General features: G+C 42.6%; 1 long non-coding RNA gene across 4 annotated transcripts; it reads left to right on the top strand.

Annotated features, from left to right (window-relative positions):
* Positions 1 to 1213: 1213 nt before the first annotated feature.
* LOC147418292 (uncharacterized) lies at positions 1214 to 12930 on the top strand. 4 transcript variants are annotated; one of them, XR_015187338.1, is made up of 3 exons: positions 1214 to 1653; positions 1728 to 2024; positions 11756 to 12930. It is a non-coding gene; the product is annotated as an uncharacterized LOC147418292 (long non-coding RNA). The 4 variants fall into 4 exon arrangements; XR_015187340.1 differs by lacking the exon at positions 11756 to 12930 and adding an exon at positions 5110 to 5853 and having other exon boundaries at positions 1217 to 1653; XR_015187339.1 differs by lacking the exon at positions 11756 to 12930 and adding an exon at positions 4500 to 4808 and having other exon boundaries at positions 1217 to 1653.
* The last annotated feature ends 2564 nt before the right edge of the window (positions 12931 to 15494 follow it).

The raw sequence follows: 15494 nt of genomic DNA, 5'->3' as shown, positions 1-15494 counted from the left end.
TGTTGGCTACGGTAACACCTCAAGCTATATGGGTATTGTGCCTAGCCTGTACGCCAGCTCTATTTGCATGGACGATGAGGACTAAGAGAGGGGTCACAATACAGCAGTTCAACCACGACTTACACCAGTACAACCCTACACCGTCTATAATGTAGAACATAAGTTATCCGTACCTCTCTTTAAGTTTAATCTATCCCTTGGATCTTTTGTATTTCTATCAACGTGTGTTTTGTGTGTGACAGAGAGGACATATATTCACATCAGTGGACGTGTTCATTGTACAACCACGACTCCAGCTCAACAACACTGCAAGGTCCATTACTTGCATCCAATTTTCCAAGTCTATGTGTTTGCTTGGCGCAACACATAAACGCTACGGGCCAGGGCACGGCTTCCGTTTCTTATAATTTTTGGAGAGACCACAGTGCCAACTCTCCACCATACTTTTGTATGGCACTTCTGTATGACATGCACTGTATAATTAGCATTTTCACTTTGTGCCTGACTGCAAGACGAAATGTTTAACTATTCACATTGCTTTTATGTAGCTTTCAAACATGGTCCTCCGGCTAGCACAATTGGATGACACCCGTACTACGATTATTAGGTCGGTCTTGCAGTTCAATTTTAATAGTGTGTTGATGCTTTTGTATTTTTTGAGTTTGCGAAACCTTCCTTAAGTTTAGTTTAGCCACATGTTAGAACACATAACTCTCTCTCTCTCTCTCTCTCTCTCTCTCTCTCTCTCTCTCTCTCTCTCTCATGTTCTATGAAAAATAAAGAAAAATTGACTATGCTTAATTGAAAATAAGATGGGTCAACGGTTCAGAGACTAAATGTTCGATATTATTAGGCAGAATGATAATCTGCAAACAACTACCAAAGTAGGTTGTAGGTTAAGTTGTAACCCTTTTGCTCGATTCAAATACCCTTTTTAGTAGCCCTTGGTTGTATACGGAGCGCTATGGGACAGAACTTGCTTCTTCCCAAAGCTCATCAAGTTCCAAGTTGAGCTATTACTGGTGCCTATCAATTGGTTCTACTCATATGCTTGTGTTCCACAATAAACTTGAAGCAACAAACCAGCTGTGCTCTAAAATTTATTAGATTATGTACAACAAAGGCCCACCAAGCAAGACTAGTTTATAAAAATTTACCGGCCACGTGGCATCTGGTACCAGATAGAGCACGCATATTGCTACCATGTCACACCATGAGTCACACACCGATTAGGTCACGAGGAGAGGTCTCCAGCGGATAAATGAACCCACTGCAAAGCCTACCTCCAAAGCCTCTGCTCGTGTTGGAACTGCTGTAGCTCTCCTCCCACCCAACAACTCTGGCCGACTTTCTAACGACTTGTAACCTTCGGAACTCTCCGATTCGGCCAAGATAATGAGGTCTGGGAAGAAGAAGCTGCGAAAAGCAGAGTCCTACAACTGCAGGTTTCATGTCATTCAGTGGCTGGGACTTCCACATCAACCTGGACATAAGCTTCTGGCTTGACAACTTGGCAAAGCTTAAGGACAGGAGTGGAGTGGTGCGAATGCTTTATCGGAGCAACTATGACTACATCGAGGTAGTTGTCACTGCAGTCTGTGCTCGACTTACTCTTTGGATGCTTGTGTTACCGTAGTCGAACATACGGGGCAGGTAACATTCTTCACATTGATTATCAGAGAGAAAGTAGCCATTTATTTTGCATACTCATTCAATGATTGTTGCAGATAATTATTGATGCTTTAAATAGGCTGGAAGGAAGCATAGGGGGGCACGGACAATAGGGGTCCATGGCATAGGGGTTTTGAAAAGAGTATTGTGTATAAGATCCTCTGCCATGGCTTTCAAAAGAGTACTTTGTGTAAGATTCCATGGTCTACACAAAGTACTCTTTCTTGAACCTTTGATGCCATGTACCCCTACTGTTCATGCCCTATCACCTTTGTCCTGAATAACCTGGAAGGAAGCATAGGAGGTGATGAGGCACAATGCTCATCTCCTCAAGGAGGTCAGATGTAGATGAGGTAAGTTAACACTGGTTTCTAACGCCTTTCATTAGGACGCTATTCATGCAACAAGGCTTGATGAAAGCCTGGTCACATTTTTTGGCTCTTTTGGTGTGTGTATGTGCTGAGAATGCTGGTCACCTGGTGTCTCTTATGCCACCTGTTCCTTCTCTTGTGGTGTTGTCAATTTGTGCACTGAATGTTGTGGTATTTTTGTTATCTTTGAGTCCTGTGACTATCCTAACAGTTGTGTTTCTGAGATGCAGTAGGCCAATTGCTTCTTTCATTAGAGATGCATAAGGCATTTACCATAAGGCATCGTGGATGGGAGATATTGAGTTTGCTCAATTTTAATGTCCGGTTTCTGTCTATACTTATCCCTGATACCTCATCACATTCAGGATGTATCACATCCCGGATGTGTAGCATTGCTGGATTGTTGGAGCTTTAATTGTCCACCTATGTTGCCGTGCCTTCCCAGAAGGGGAGCAAGTATGTGGCATTGTTTTGTAGAGATAGAGACAGTTACAAGGCATGCAACGTTAGGAGAACAGCAATGGAATTTTTCTTGCAGTTATGGAGCTGTTTCTTATTGCTGTGGCTCGCAGAGAAGTTTAGTTGGCTAGTTGTTGTATCTTTTGCTATTTCACTCTCATGTGGAGTTGTTAATGGAGATATCCCTATGGAGGACTTAGTATGGAGTTCTAGCTTTGTATAGCACAAGGAGTTATGGAATTTCAGCCAATTCTATCTTAGCTAAAAAAGCCATCACAAGCATAGCTACCCGGAACGGGGAGCGGGGAACGGCAACATGCCTGAAATGCCATTCCCTGTTTTGGATACTCATGTCTGAAACACGGGACGGGGATCTGGAACGGAAAATTGGGATGGGAACGGGGAACCGAGACCTGAAAATGGCCATTCCCTGTAACTATGATCACAAGGCATAGCAGGTCGACGCCTCAGTTATACCTTTGTACTGTGTTTCTGATTTTGAATGACAGAGGGGGGATCCACATTTTCCTAGAGGAGAAGTGGTGTAGACTGCAGTCAATGCTGGTTAGTGAATTGACTATGCCAACAATTTAAGGAGGGTATCCTTAGAGTGCCCATTTTAATCTTAGTGGACATGCAGGTATCAGCTACACCTTTGTACCAAGTTGCTAATTTTTGATGACAAGAGGGGGAATTCAGTTCCTCCTAGAGGAGGGAAGTAGTCAATTCTGGTTGGTGAGTTGATTATGCCAACAATTTGAGGAGGTATCCTTTTTTGGACTACTCCATCTCTTCTTCACTAACAGTGACTATGCGTTTTGAGACAGGTTAAATTGTTTCTTAGGTATGCAGGTTGTGTCTGTAGTTAGCAGGGACATCTAGTTCCCACTCTTGGAGGACAACAAAATATGGAAGCTTCTTCTGTGCATGTTTTTTGGAGAGCTTCCATCTTGGGGCGGCACATTCGATTTTTGACGTGCAATAGTTTAGACTGAGCGGTTATCGTATGCGCTTGAGTGTTGGTATTATGTCGTGTGTGGAATGCTTGCTGAATCTTACAATCGTGCTGATGCATGAGCTGAAGCACAAGCTTAAAGGAAAAATGAAGGTCATATGGAAGCAACCCATTGGAGTGAATGTGTTTTTTGACTTGGTACAGAGCTTGGTATACTGTATTGGATAATTTCAGGTACTTGAGTGTCTGAGTACTTGTAAGCAGCTGTTATGTCTCGAGGTCTGCGTGCCACAAATCATGGTTGATTGCACTTTGACTTGCATCTACATTTTAGGGCTATCCCTTTATAATTTGGTGTGTGCTTGCGTGTGCCGCCTGGTCCATCTAGTGCAACGTGTGACATCTCTCTCTTAGAAAAAAGTATTCGTTCTTTAACAATCTTGACCTTTTGGCAAATTATGCATGCTTGCACGAAGGTGTCCACATCTCTCCTCTAGTAGGCCAGACAAAGAATGGCTTGACCGCCTTCACTTCTTTGTCTTGACCGCTTTCACTGTTACATCTTTTCCATGATGACTCATAGCATGCTATGCATCATCTTAAAACCATCCTTGGGGAGGTTGTGTTCATGGTGTTCATCTAACAATTGTTCAAGGATCCTTGCAAAATCTTCATCATTAGCATATTGCCCTTTCATATCATCAAGCTCATGATGATAAGGAATTGGCACAGCTGTAAATTGTGACTTTCTTGGCCATGCATCACCCACGATATTCTTTTTGCCTTCCACATGCACAATTTGAAAGTGGAACATAGTCAAAATATTTATCCATCGTATATGCTTTTCAGAACAAGGTTTGATGGCTAACAAAATTAGCACCTAGGAGGTAGTCCCACTTTTCAGCCTGAAAGTATCTAAATCACAGATACTAGTTCTTTTTCATAGCCTTGCAAAGTCTTTTATTGGCATGTGCAAGATTTTGCTTTTATAGGCTATGACTCGACTATCTTGCATTTGTAACCTGTTGATACTATTGTCATAGGTGTTACATTGGACACATGATTTTCAGAGATCCTGCAAGATGAAGGGAATGATGTTATATGGACCACTAGTTGTAGGTTCATCAAACAAGCCCATTTTATTCTTGCGAGGAAGAAGATAAAATTTGATTAAATGGCACGATTATTCAAATACAATGTGTAAATACCATGGTAATTGTCAGAGATTATTATCCTCACATGGCATGTTCTTTTTGGAAAGGCTTGTTTGATAACATGGACATAATGCTATAAGTTTTCATCCTCATTTCATCCACAAATTGGTGGACAATCAAGAGTGGCCAATTCTACTATTCTAGGCATGCTTTAATGCTGCGTGCTTACTATAAGGGCAAGTGGGATTTGTATTTATCTTTGCTTGAGTATGCACATTGTTACCCTTTGAAATAGCCAAGGCACCCTTTGAAATTGTCAAGGGTGGCAAAAAATTTCCTTCCATTTTGCATACAAAAGATAAGATTTTTGAAGTAGATTGATTTGCAAATATGGATGAAACGTACAAGAAAATCAAGCTCATGTCGGAGAAGATTTAGTCTAAGTTAAAGAAGATTGTTGATCGTCATTGATGTGAACTCTTGTTTTTACTTGTGATAGGGTTCTATTTCGGGTTCTATTTCGATTTGAAAAGGCAAGATTAAAGAAGATGAAGGGGAAGCATGGTTGTCTTCAAAGATCATGTGTCACTATGCCTTTAAAAGTAGTTGACAAGATTAGTGAAATTACTAGTCAATAGGAAGATTCATAATGCATTTCATGTGAGCCTTTGTAAGACCTTTTGTGGGAGAAATGTTGGAGGATATGCTAGTTGAAGATACAGGAGGACATGCTGGTTAAAGATCCACCTGAAGTTGAGGACCTTGGTGAGATCTAGTTGATTTTGGCACATAAAGACAGAAAAGTTGTAAGACGCTATTTGGTGAAGTTCAAGAATTGTTCACCCATGCATGTGAAGTGGATGAAAGAGAGGATTGGTAGAGTCATCAAATGTATTGCAACTTAACCTTGAAAACTTTGGTTTACAACCAATGTATTCGTCAACTCAAAGAACTACATAGTGAATTTCAAAAGTTATGACACATGCTCAAAAGGGGGTGATCTTGGAGCTAACACTTGTCATGTTCACATTGATTCAGTGCAAGAGAAGTATAAAAGCTATATCTGGTAAAGTTGGAAAATCCCAATTCTCAGGTTGTACAACTTTCAACAAATCATGTATAAGATAATGAGATTTTTGTCAAAGATGTCAATTTGCTTAAGGTCTCATTCCACTGTATGCATGTAGATTACACATTGAGAATGAAATTGGACATGAAGACCAATAAGAAACTAGTACATTGCATCCGTTATCATTGTGTACTCTCTATTGTCCTACCTATTGTGAGTGCTGTGTGTGTGTGTGTGTGTGTGTGTGTGTGTGTGTGTGAGAGAGAGAGAGAGAGAGAGAGAGAGAGAGAGAATAGACACAAATGTTGGATATGGTGAAGAGGGGATGATCAGTCCCCCATGACTACCATGAGCAGAAGACCCAATACACAATGGCTTGATGTGTGATCTCTATGAGATGTAGAAGTGGTTATCCCCTCGGTCCCATAAATAGGTGTTTAAAGGGAAGTAGGGCAAGGAATGATAAAAATCCTGACGACCCAATAGAAAAATGATATAAGGAAATATATGTGGGTGTTGGAACATAAGTGGTCAGGCGACCCCAAACTCAAGCGGGCAGATAAGGTACAACCTAGACCAAGGGTGGCCAACTCGGAGACATACTAGTTGTATAAGTATGCCCTAGACTTGTGAAGCAGTAGAGTGGTGTAAGTCTATCACCTCCTCTCAACATGTGATGCTGAACAAATCGCATGAAGTCGAAGATGTAAGGCAAATGATGAAAGATGTCTGCTGCAATGTCCTCTGAAGAACAATACTTTGGGAAACTTTGCGAGTGTAGCAGTAGTCTGGGGTGTCTTGACAGCCAAGAAATCTTTGTGGAAAGATGTCGTCTTGAGCAGTCTAGCAAATTGCTGTACATTGTTGATAAAGGGTGAAAATATTGCGTGCAGGTCTCAAACTGAGTGTGAAAACAACTCCTTGTCATGAAAGAAGTGCCAATAGATGCAAGTGTCCTGCCCAATAGTATCTGTGGTGTCTGTAGTCAAATTGTCTCGAGAAATGGAGAAGCCCAGGAACCGTCATGAGGATGATTTGAAGCTTGTCAATGCAAGATGGGATCGACAGCACCTCAGAGGAAGAAAGTAGCGGCAGCATAACTGAAGAGGATTCTTTCATCAAAATCATGGGGATAAGGTTTAAGCTAAGCAACCAAGAGACCTCTTGCCTAGGCTTAGAAGAGGTAGATCCTCAAGAGTACTAAGGTGTGCAAGACGAAGGAATGCTATCAACCACACTTTCAAAGGAAGAAAGAGAGTTCAAATATGTGCTAAGGAAGTTTCCTAGGCTTTTTGCTAAAGACTATACGAATGTGCATGGAATAGATATGGTTCAACACAAGATCGAGATGAAGCACAAGGTACATGCAACCCAGTGTGGCCAAGTGGTGCAGCTGTGTAAAACACCAGGAAGGCTAGACGTAGTAATCTGCGTCATAAACTCCCTTCGAATCAAGGAAAGGTAGATTAAACAATCTGCTCTGTAGAAGCTATCGCAAGCTGCATTAGTCATCGGTAGACCACCACTGGGTGGTGTCCTGTCAGTAAATAGGGTAATCCAAGATGAGCGGAAAGCCAGACTTATCAGTCTGCGTTGTGAAGGGCTTTGAGAAGAGGTGTGGTCAGACCAAGCTGTTTGCACCATAATCATCCTGTAGAAGTAAGGAAGCTAGATTGAGATGTCATGTGACACATCGAACCCTATGTGTCCATGGACAAGTACACCATGATCAGGGTTCAGTCAATCCAGTCAGTTTAGATTAGAAGTGATCTGACACTTTTGTGAGTCTTCGTAGACCGTGCATGCTCAGTCACTTAGTGTAGATGCATATCCTCTAGTTGCACACAACATGATCATCGGAATTCTCATCAGAATCCATTAGAATCAGTTAGGAGAATTTTCCAGTGCATTTAGTCTACTTTCCCTATTTTTAACATTTTTCACTTATTATTTTTATGCGACTTTCCAAAAAAGTAGTAAGGGCAATTTTGCTAAGTTAATATATAAGCAAATCCAAGTTAGCACTTTCTGGCAGAAGAGGCAGCAGGAGCTCCCAGCTCAACAGGCACCTTCTCAGCAAGAACCCATCAACCCTAGCGGTTTGATCTCCAGCAATACCTCCCTATTTCTGGCGTTTTCAGCATTGCCGTCCTCGCCTTCAACACCAGATCCCTAGCGTTTTGTATAGCGCCAGCACCCCCCAGATCCCTGGCGTTTTTCAGCCCTTGCATCATCGCCAAGTTCCAGCTAGCCTAGCGTTTTTGCTAGCGTTACAAGGCAGTCCCAACGTTTTTGGTTTTTAGCCTCAAATCACATCAAATGGTCAACGTTTTCAGCCCTATTGGACAACAGATTCAGTCCCAGTTGGATGCAAAAGATAGCCATTTTCAACCCTCGAAAACGCGGCCAAAACAGTCATTTTAAACCACCGAAACAGTTTCGAAATTCAGCAGTTAGAAGACCACAGATTTCAGCCCTAAAGTTGTCGTCATCATCGCCGTCGTCGTCACCGACATAGTTATAGGTTGCATGAGTCCATTGCATCGTCATTGTACCACTTTGTACAATCAAAAAGTAGACCACTCGTCGACGAGAGTGGGGCCTTCGGAGGAGGGTTTTATAACGTCTCTGGTGTCATATCTCTCTTCTCTCTCTATCTCTTAGTTTCATACACTTGCACGCACAGTGTCCATTCACTTTGTTCGTGATCATAGCATTTTCCATTAAGAACGGAAGGCTCTATCTTCCATAAGAACTAAAAGGAACCCTTGAGCACAGTTCGGAGCACTTATCTTGAGCAAACAATCATTCCGTTGCACCTAACATTGGTATCAGAGCTTTGACAGTGTTCTGTATAACTAAAGGAAAGAACCACAAGAACCACATAAATTTTTTTTGGTTGTTGAGGTTGCACGAACCCAAGTTCGCTTGGGCGTGTCGATTCCTAATCGTGTTTTGTTGAAGAGTGACATAAATCCCAAGAAAGAAGGGCTTGTCCAACCTCCCCTTGTATCTCTTTTTACTCATTGAGAGCGGACCGTGCACTTAGCGGCCGGCCAATTGACGTGAGGTGGGAAAAAGCAACCTTGGTGTGAGCGCAAGGCCGCCAAGGGGTGCGCCCGCGGAAAAGAGTAGAACTCGGGTGAAGAGAAGATCCTTCTCAAACGCGATTTGCAAGCGAAAGAAAACCTCAAGAACCCAAGAACTCAAGAACCTCAAAACCCTCAAGAACCCAAGTTCCTCGTGAACTTAAAAACCAAAGATCATAGTTCATGGTCGTCATCCAAAGCGGAATGGATATTTCGCATACAGGTGATGAGCATGAGAGAGGCGACGAAGATTTTTCCCCACCAGGAGATTTTTTCGACCCTTCCCCTTCGCCATCTACGCCACGAGTTGTACTAACTCCTATGGAGATGATGGTCAACTCGATGTTGGACATGATAGCACAACAACAAAAAACGAATCGAGTTGTGTTGGCACAACTCGCAAGCAAAGCAGAACAACAAGAAGCTAAGGACCGTGAGGGCGACGAAAGAAACGTAAGACTTGCCGCACAACAAGAAGACAATCGCCTTGCTTTAGAACGCGAATGCGATGCACGAAAAGAAAGAAAAGAACTAAGAAAGGAGGAAGCGGCAGTATGAAGCGCGGCCTCGGAGATAGAGTGAGAGGCTCAAAGAGAACTATGAACTCAAGAATTGGTTCAACAGGTACTTGCCTCGAAAACCGAACCACCCAAAGATCGTGGGAGTTCATCAAGTGGCGCAAGCCACCACGCGGATTCCAACCATCCAGTCACAGAGAAGTTGACTTTCAGTAAGTATGATAGTAAGATGGATGCTACGGTTATTCATTCTTGGTTGCATCACTTTAATGCTTATTTTGCGACAACTAAGAAGACAGGAAATAACAAAGTTTTGACGGTAGCTATGTACCTTGCCGGTGATGCCATCAATTGGTATTACGCATGGTAAGAGGCACAGCTAGCCGCGCACCTAGAAGAAGCCGACGGATTCACGTCCCTTTTCTTCAATTGGGTTGATTTCCAAGACAAGCTCAAGGCGCGGTTTATGCCACCTCAATACCTTGCACGATTGAAGGATGATTGGCGCTCTCTTAAGAAAAATGGTATGCCAGCCATGTCATTATCGTGTTTTGCAGCTAGGCACTCAATTATGAAAATCGAATGATGAGCTCAAAGAGGTTTTTCTCTTTGGATTGGACGAGTATATCAAGTACGATGTCGAGGTGCTCGATCCAATCGATCTCACAAGGCGGTAGCGATTGCTCTCGCACAAGAGATGAAGCACAACAAGGGAAAGCCTAAGGAGAACAAAACTTCCACAAGTACCTTGCAGACTTCTCAGAACCCTTGGTAACTTGGTAAGAAGGGTAAGAATGGTAACTCCTCTAACCAATCTTTCAACAGTCTCTCAGAAAAGAATTCTTCCAATCAATCTAAGGGTACGGCTAACACAATTGCTAAACCTAAGCTTACTCCAGATGAAAAGGTAGCACAAGGAATTGTAGGAGGATACATCACGTCGGAAGAGCAAAGTACTTATTCTAAGGAAGGTCGTTGTTTTCATTGTCACATTAAGGGTCACATAAAAAGAACATGTCCTAAGCTTGAATCGAATGAATCTAAAGAATCCACAGAACCCACTTCCTCTGTCAATGCAATGAATGATAACACGAGTGTGCCCCACGTTTCTCCTGACCCTCCCATTCTCTCATTAAATGCTATGGTCGTACGTCGGAGCAACGTTTTGTCATATTGTTTGACCCAGGTAGTATGCATGAAAGGATCAGTCCCTCTCTTATTGAGAGTGTCCGCCTCGAAGTTAGTCCGAGATCTCCTATCGAGGTCTCTGGCTTTGTTCCCGGTATGGACGCTCTCCTCACGGAGGAGTGCCTTGATGTGTTGTTTTGAATTCAACAAGCTGCCTTCACTAGACGATTTGTTGTTTCTCCTCTCTCAGGATGTGATATGATTTTGGGCATTCGATGGTTTCGTGATAATGACACTCTCATGAATTTTTTGGCTAACACTATAACTCTCAATGCAGAGAGTGATTCTCCTATTGTCATTCATGGAGAGGACATTGTTCATTCTCCATTTCTCATTGTTAATATGCAGGACAAGATTGAAAGGATGCAAGAGAAGGAGACTCTCTTAGTCTCTTTTTCCCCACAGCATGACACACAGAATTTGCATGATTATGTGAAGCATGATGATGATTTGATTGACAATGACTTATATGATGATTTGATTGACAATGATAAGCATGATAATTTGAATGACAAGCATGATCAAAATGTGATTTCTCACAAGCATGATGATTTGCATGATCAAGATGTGATTTCACACAAGCATGATGAGTTGCATGAAGAAGATGTGATTGTTCACAAGGATGATGTGTTAGTGGATGCTTTTTCTAGCGAAGCTAACCTCGTTGTAGATTCCATCAATCACGAAGAACAGATATTGGCTTTCGAGTCGAGGTCCAAAGAACCCACACAGGACGATTCGATCATTCAAGAAGAACAGATCTTGGCTCTCGAGCCTAGGTTGAAAGAACCCTCATAAGAAGTTGTTCGCATGATTGATACGCACGAATTGTACGAGTGTTTCATTCGTGATCGTTTCCTGTATTTTAGTCAGCATCTTTATGTGATCCCTTTTCTTAGGCATGACATATTGTTTGTTGAACACGTTTCTTTCATGGATGAGCACGAATGTATGCGGAATTTTTATGAAAAGCTGAAAAGTATGTATGTAAGGAAGTCACATTCCATGTCTCTTCCTTGGCATGACACATTTTCCGAACGAGCACATGAAAGTATGAGCACCAAGCATGGGTATTTCCGTTGTGAATTGCCATTGTTGATTGCTCTAGATCATAAGAGAAAGATTCGATCTCATTGTTTGCATGTGTTTGATGAACGGGTTGTCACTCCGTCTCTATGTTCATCTACATTGTATACACAGTCTTTAGCGTAGACAAGATTTTTTTCCTTCACTTTACATGGAATGGGTATGTTCATAGTTTTGTGTTGGAATTGGTTTCAGGAATTTTCAGCCATGGAGATTCTTGAAGAAGAAAGAAGCATGACTCTAGACGAAGTTGAAGCAAGGAAGGAGATTCAAAAGACTTTGTGTCGTTTTCGGCGCGGTCCAAGGAAGCAAGCGTTGCAGACCTTAATGAAGTTCAAGTACCGCACGATCCACACATCAGAGTGGGCCGATGAAGAGTCCCTTCCAGGATTTCGGATGCTATTGGCGGTCTCCCTGGACGTCATATAGTTCGGTATCAGTACCTCACTTTGAAAAGGAGGGGATGTCACGTGACACATCCAACGCTATGTTTTCGTGGACAAACTACACAATGATCAGGGTTCAGTCAGTCCAGTTAGTTTAGATTAGAAGTGATCTGACACTTTTGTGAGTCTATTTGTAGATCGTGCATGCCCAGTCACTTAGTGTAGATGCATATCCTCTGGTTGTACACAGCATGATCATCGGAATTCCCATCAGAATCCATTAGAATCAGTTGAATTTTCCAATGCATTTAGCCTATTTTTCCTATTTTTGACATTTTTCACTTATTATTTCAAGTGACTTCCCAACAAAAGTAGGTAGGGCAATTTTGCTAAGTTAATATATAAGCAAATCCAAGTTAGCACTTTCTGGCAGAAGAGGCAGCAGGAGCTCTCCGCTCAACAAGCACCTTCTCAACAAGAACCCATCAACCCTAGCGTTTTTGGTCTCCAGCAGTACCTCCCCATTTTTGGCGTTTTTAGCATTGTCGTCCTCGCCTTCAACACCAAATCCCTAGCGTTTTGCATAGTGCTAGCACCCCCCAGATCTCGGGCGTTTTTCAGCCCTTGCATCATTGCCAAGTTCCAGATAGCTTAACGTTTTTGCTAGCGTTACAAGGCAGCCCCATCATTTTTGGTTTTCAGCCTCAATTGCATCAGATGATTAGCGTTTTCAGCCCTATTGGACAGCAGCAGATTCAGTCCCAGTTGGATGAAGAAGATAGCCATTTTCAGCCCTCGAAAACACAGCCAAAACAGTCATTTTCAGCCACCGAAGCAGTTCCGAAATTCAGCAGTTAGAAGACCACAGATTTTAGCCCTAAAGTCGTCGTCATCATCACCGTTGTCGTCACCGACATAGTCACAAGTTGCATCAATCCATTGCATCGTCATTGTACCACTTTGTGCAATAAAAAAGTAGACCACTCTCGCCGACGAGAGTGGGGCCTTCGGAGGAGGGTTTTACAACGTCTCTGGTGTCATATCTCTCTTCTCTCTCTATCTCTCAGTCTCATACACTTGCACGCATAGTGTTCATTCACTTTGTTCGTGATCATAGCATTTTCCATTAAGAACGGAAGGCTCTACCTTCCATAAGAACTAAAAGGAACCCTTGAGCACAGTTTGGAGCACTCATGTTGAGCAAAGCACAAACAATCATTCCGCTGCACCTAACATGAGAAGTTTGCGTTGTGAAGCACCTCTTAGAAGAGGAAAAGCCAGGCCAATTTGTTTGCACCGTCTTGCCTGTATCTCCTGCCTCCAATCCTCCGGTGTTAACCAAAATAGAATCCTCGTCAACAACACCTCCAGACCGCAACTCAATGTGGCTCTCAATGTAAATGAGGTAAATGAGCTGGGAGTGGCCTGTAGCCCAGGTCGAGGGATAAGTCTGCTATAAGGTTATCGAGGGTGAGTGTAAGAAACTTGACGGTAGTAATCCAAATGATCAAGAGTGTAGAAGAGCAATTGCACTATCATCCAAGCCAAGTTCTGGGTGACTCTGACTGTAGTTGCGTAATGCTTGATCTCCCCCATCTCGTGGGTAAACTCTCCAAGAGAGTCCAAAGCATTGAAGTCCCACTCCAAGTCTGTAGATCTAAGCAATAAACATGCCAAGGAGAGATCCAAGATCCTCTCCCTAAGTCCATGTAGATGCTCCTCTGTAAGCAAGTGATCTGACATGTCAAGGTCAAGTGTTAAGTGTTTGTCCACCAAAGATGGTGGTGTCTTCTCTGGGAATGTTGGAATCCCATATGCCATGAGCATGGCCATATCTCGTGTGAACTCCTCTAATAAGCGCATAGGTGTGTCCATAGCAAACTACAAGTCACCACCCCCCGTGGAGTGTGCAACTGTCCAATGATGGCTGGAATCAATGGATGTGCCAAGGATCGTACATCCGTAGATGATCAAGCCAATGTTGAAGATACCGTGTACTGTAGCAGTCACTGAGAGACCGCACTGACCACCACCGGATGATGTCGTGGCAGGAGGTAACTGTTGGGTTAAAGGTTCAAATGATCCCTTTTATGTACATTTTAAAGGTTACTAACCTTTGGTCAAGTTCACATTGAACTTGGCCGCTAACTTAAAAAATGGTCCTATACTTTAATAAAGGGAATGTGAGCCAATTTGCTCACTTACTTGTTCCCCTTCAAGAAACGTGTTGCGCTCCCTCTCCCTCTTCTTCTTCGATTTCTAGCGCTCCTCCTGTGCAGAGCTGTGCCTCTTCTCCAAGCCTCAAGCCCTGCACTTCTCCTCAATTTAGATGCATAAAAAATACACTTGCAAAAACCTGCGTAAATTTGAAATTTGTTGAAAACACCTGTTTTGGGACCTGTTTTTCGGCAATTTCTTTGTTTTTGGGTAGCGGGGACCTAGTAAAGATGTTCTCACACCTTGATACAAAACCTGTATTTTGCTGTCATAACCTGTAATTTGTTGATTTTGATCTAATTTCAGCATGTTTTAGGTCAATTTGACTTGCCGGAAGTTCTCTAGTGTCCGGGGACGAGTCCTCTGGCGATAAAATTGCAAAATCTCGCGTGAAAGTTGACCTTCTTGGCTGAAAATCAATGTTTGCAGGTTTGGAAGCAAACTCTAATTTGACTTGATACCAATAGATGAGCGCGTAGCAGTGGGTGCAAGTGATAGAGCACGAGAAGTGTAGGGCTTGAGGCTTGGAGAGGAGGCACATGTCTACAGAGGAGGAGCTCTAGAAATCGAAAATGTTTCCCGTGAATTAGGTAAGATCATAAGCAAGAAGATAGCTTTCAGCTTATCATCAAAAGGAGGCAAACCTGAATCTTGTAACTGCGACAAAGTACCTGTAAACAACGACAAGTGCTCTGCAGCGCTCTTGGACTCATCTAGCTGCATGCCAACAAGTTTTCGCATCAAATGCACTTGGTTGACATGCGTTGTATTCTCATACATCACCTTTAACTTCTCCCACACATCAAAAGCATTTGTGAGACCTTTCAAATCAATGACTGTTTCATTGGTCATGGCCATTTTAATATATGTAACTGCCTTCCTGTTCAGGCTAACCCATGCTTCGTTCGACATATTCTGTGGCTTTACCTGTTCAAGTGCCCCTTCACAATCCTTAAGAAATAGGATTCCTTGGATCTTGTCTTTCCAAAGGTCGAAACCTATTCCATCGAACCTCCTAATCTTGAAGAGATTCTTCACATCCGAAGAAGATGAGGCCATAGATGCACGAATAAGAGAGCTACTACGCTAAATTTTTGAGCAAATGCACAAAAACCGAAGTATAGCCCCACAGAAGTGTGTACTACAGCTCCAAATGGTCACAGGAGAAATTTGGGGCAAAATAGGTCAATTTAGGCACAAAAAACAATTTCTGAAATTTATGCGCAGGAAATTTCAGAGAGTGAATTGTGCTCAAGAACAACAATTTTAGTTGTTTTTAGCCTCACAGAACATACATAAGGCTAATGCACAACCTTTACAAGCATGTATGA

The sequence above is a fragment of the Adiantum capillus-veneris genome, chromosome 30 (genome assembly GCF_014529385.1).
Source record: "Adiantum capillus-veneris isolate H3 chromosome 30, ASM1452938v2, whole genome shotgun sequence".
NCBI classification, from domain to species: Eukaryota; Viridiplantae; Streptophyta; class Polypodiopsida; order Polypodiales; family Pteridaceae; genus Adiantum; species Adiantum capillus-veneris.
This window is presented reverse-complemented; position numbering and strand designations above follow the sequence as displayed.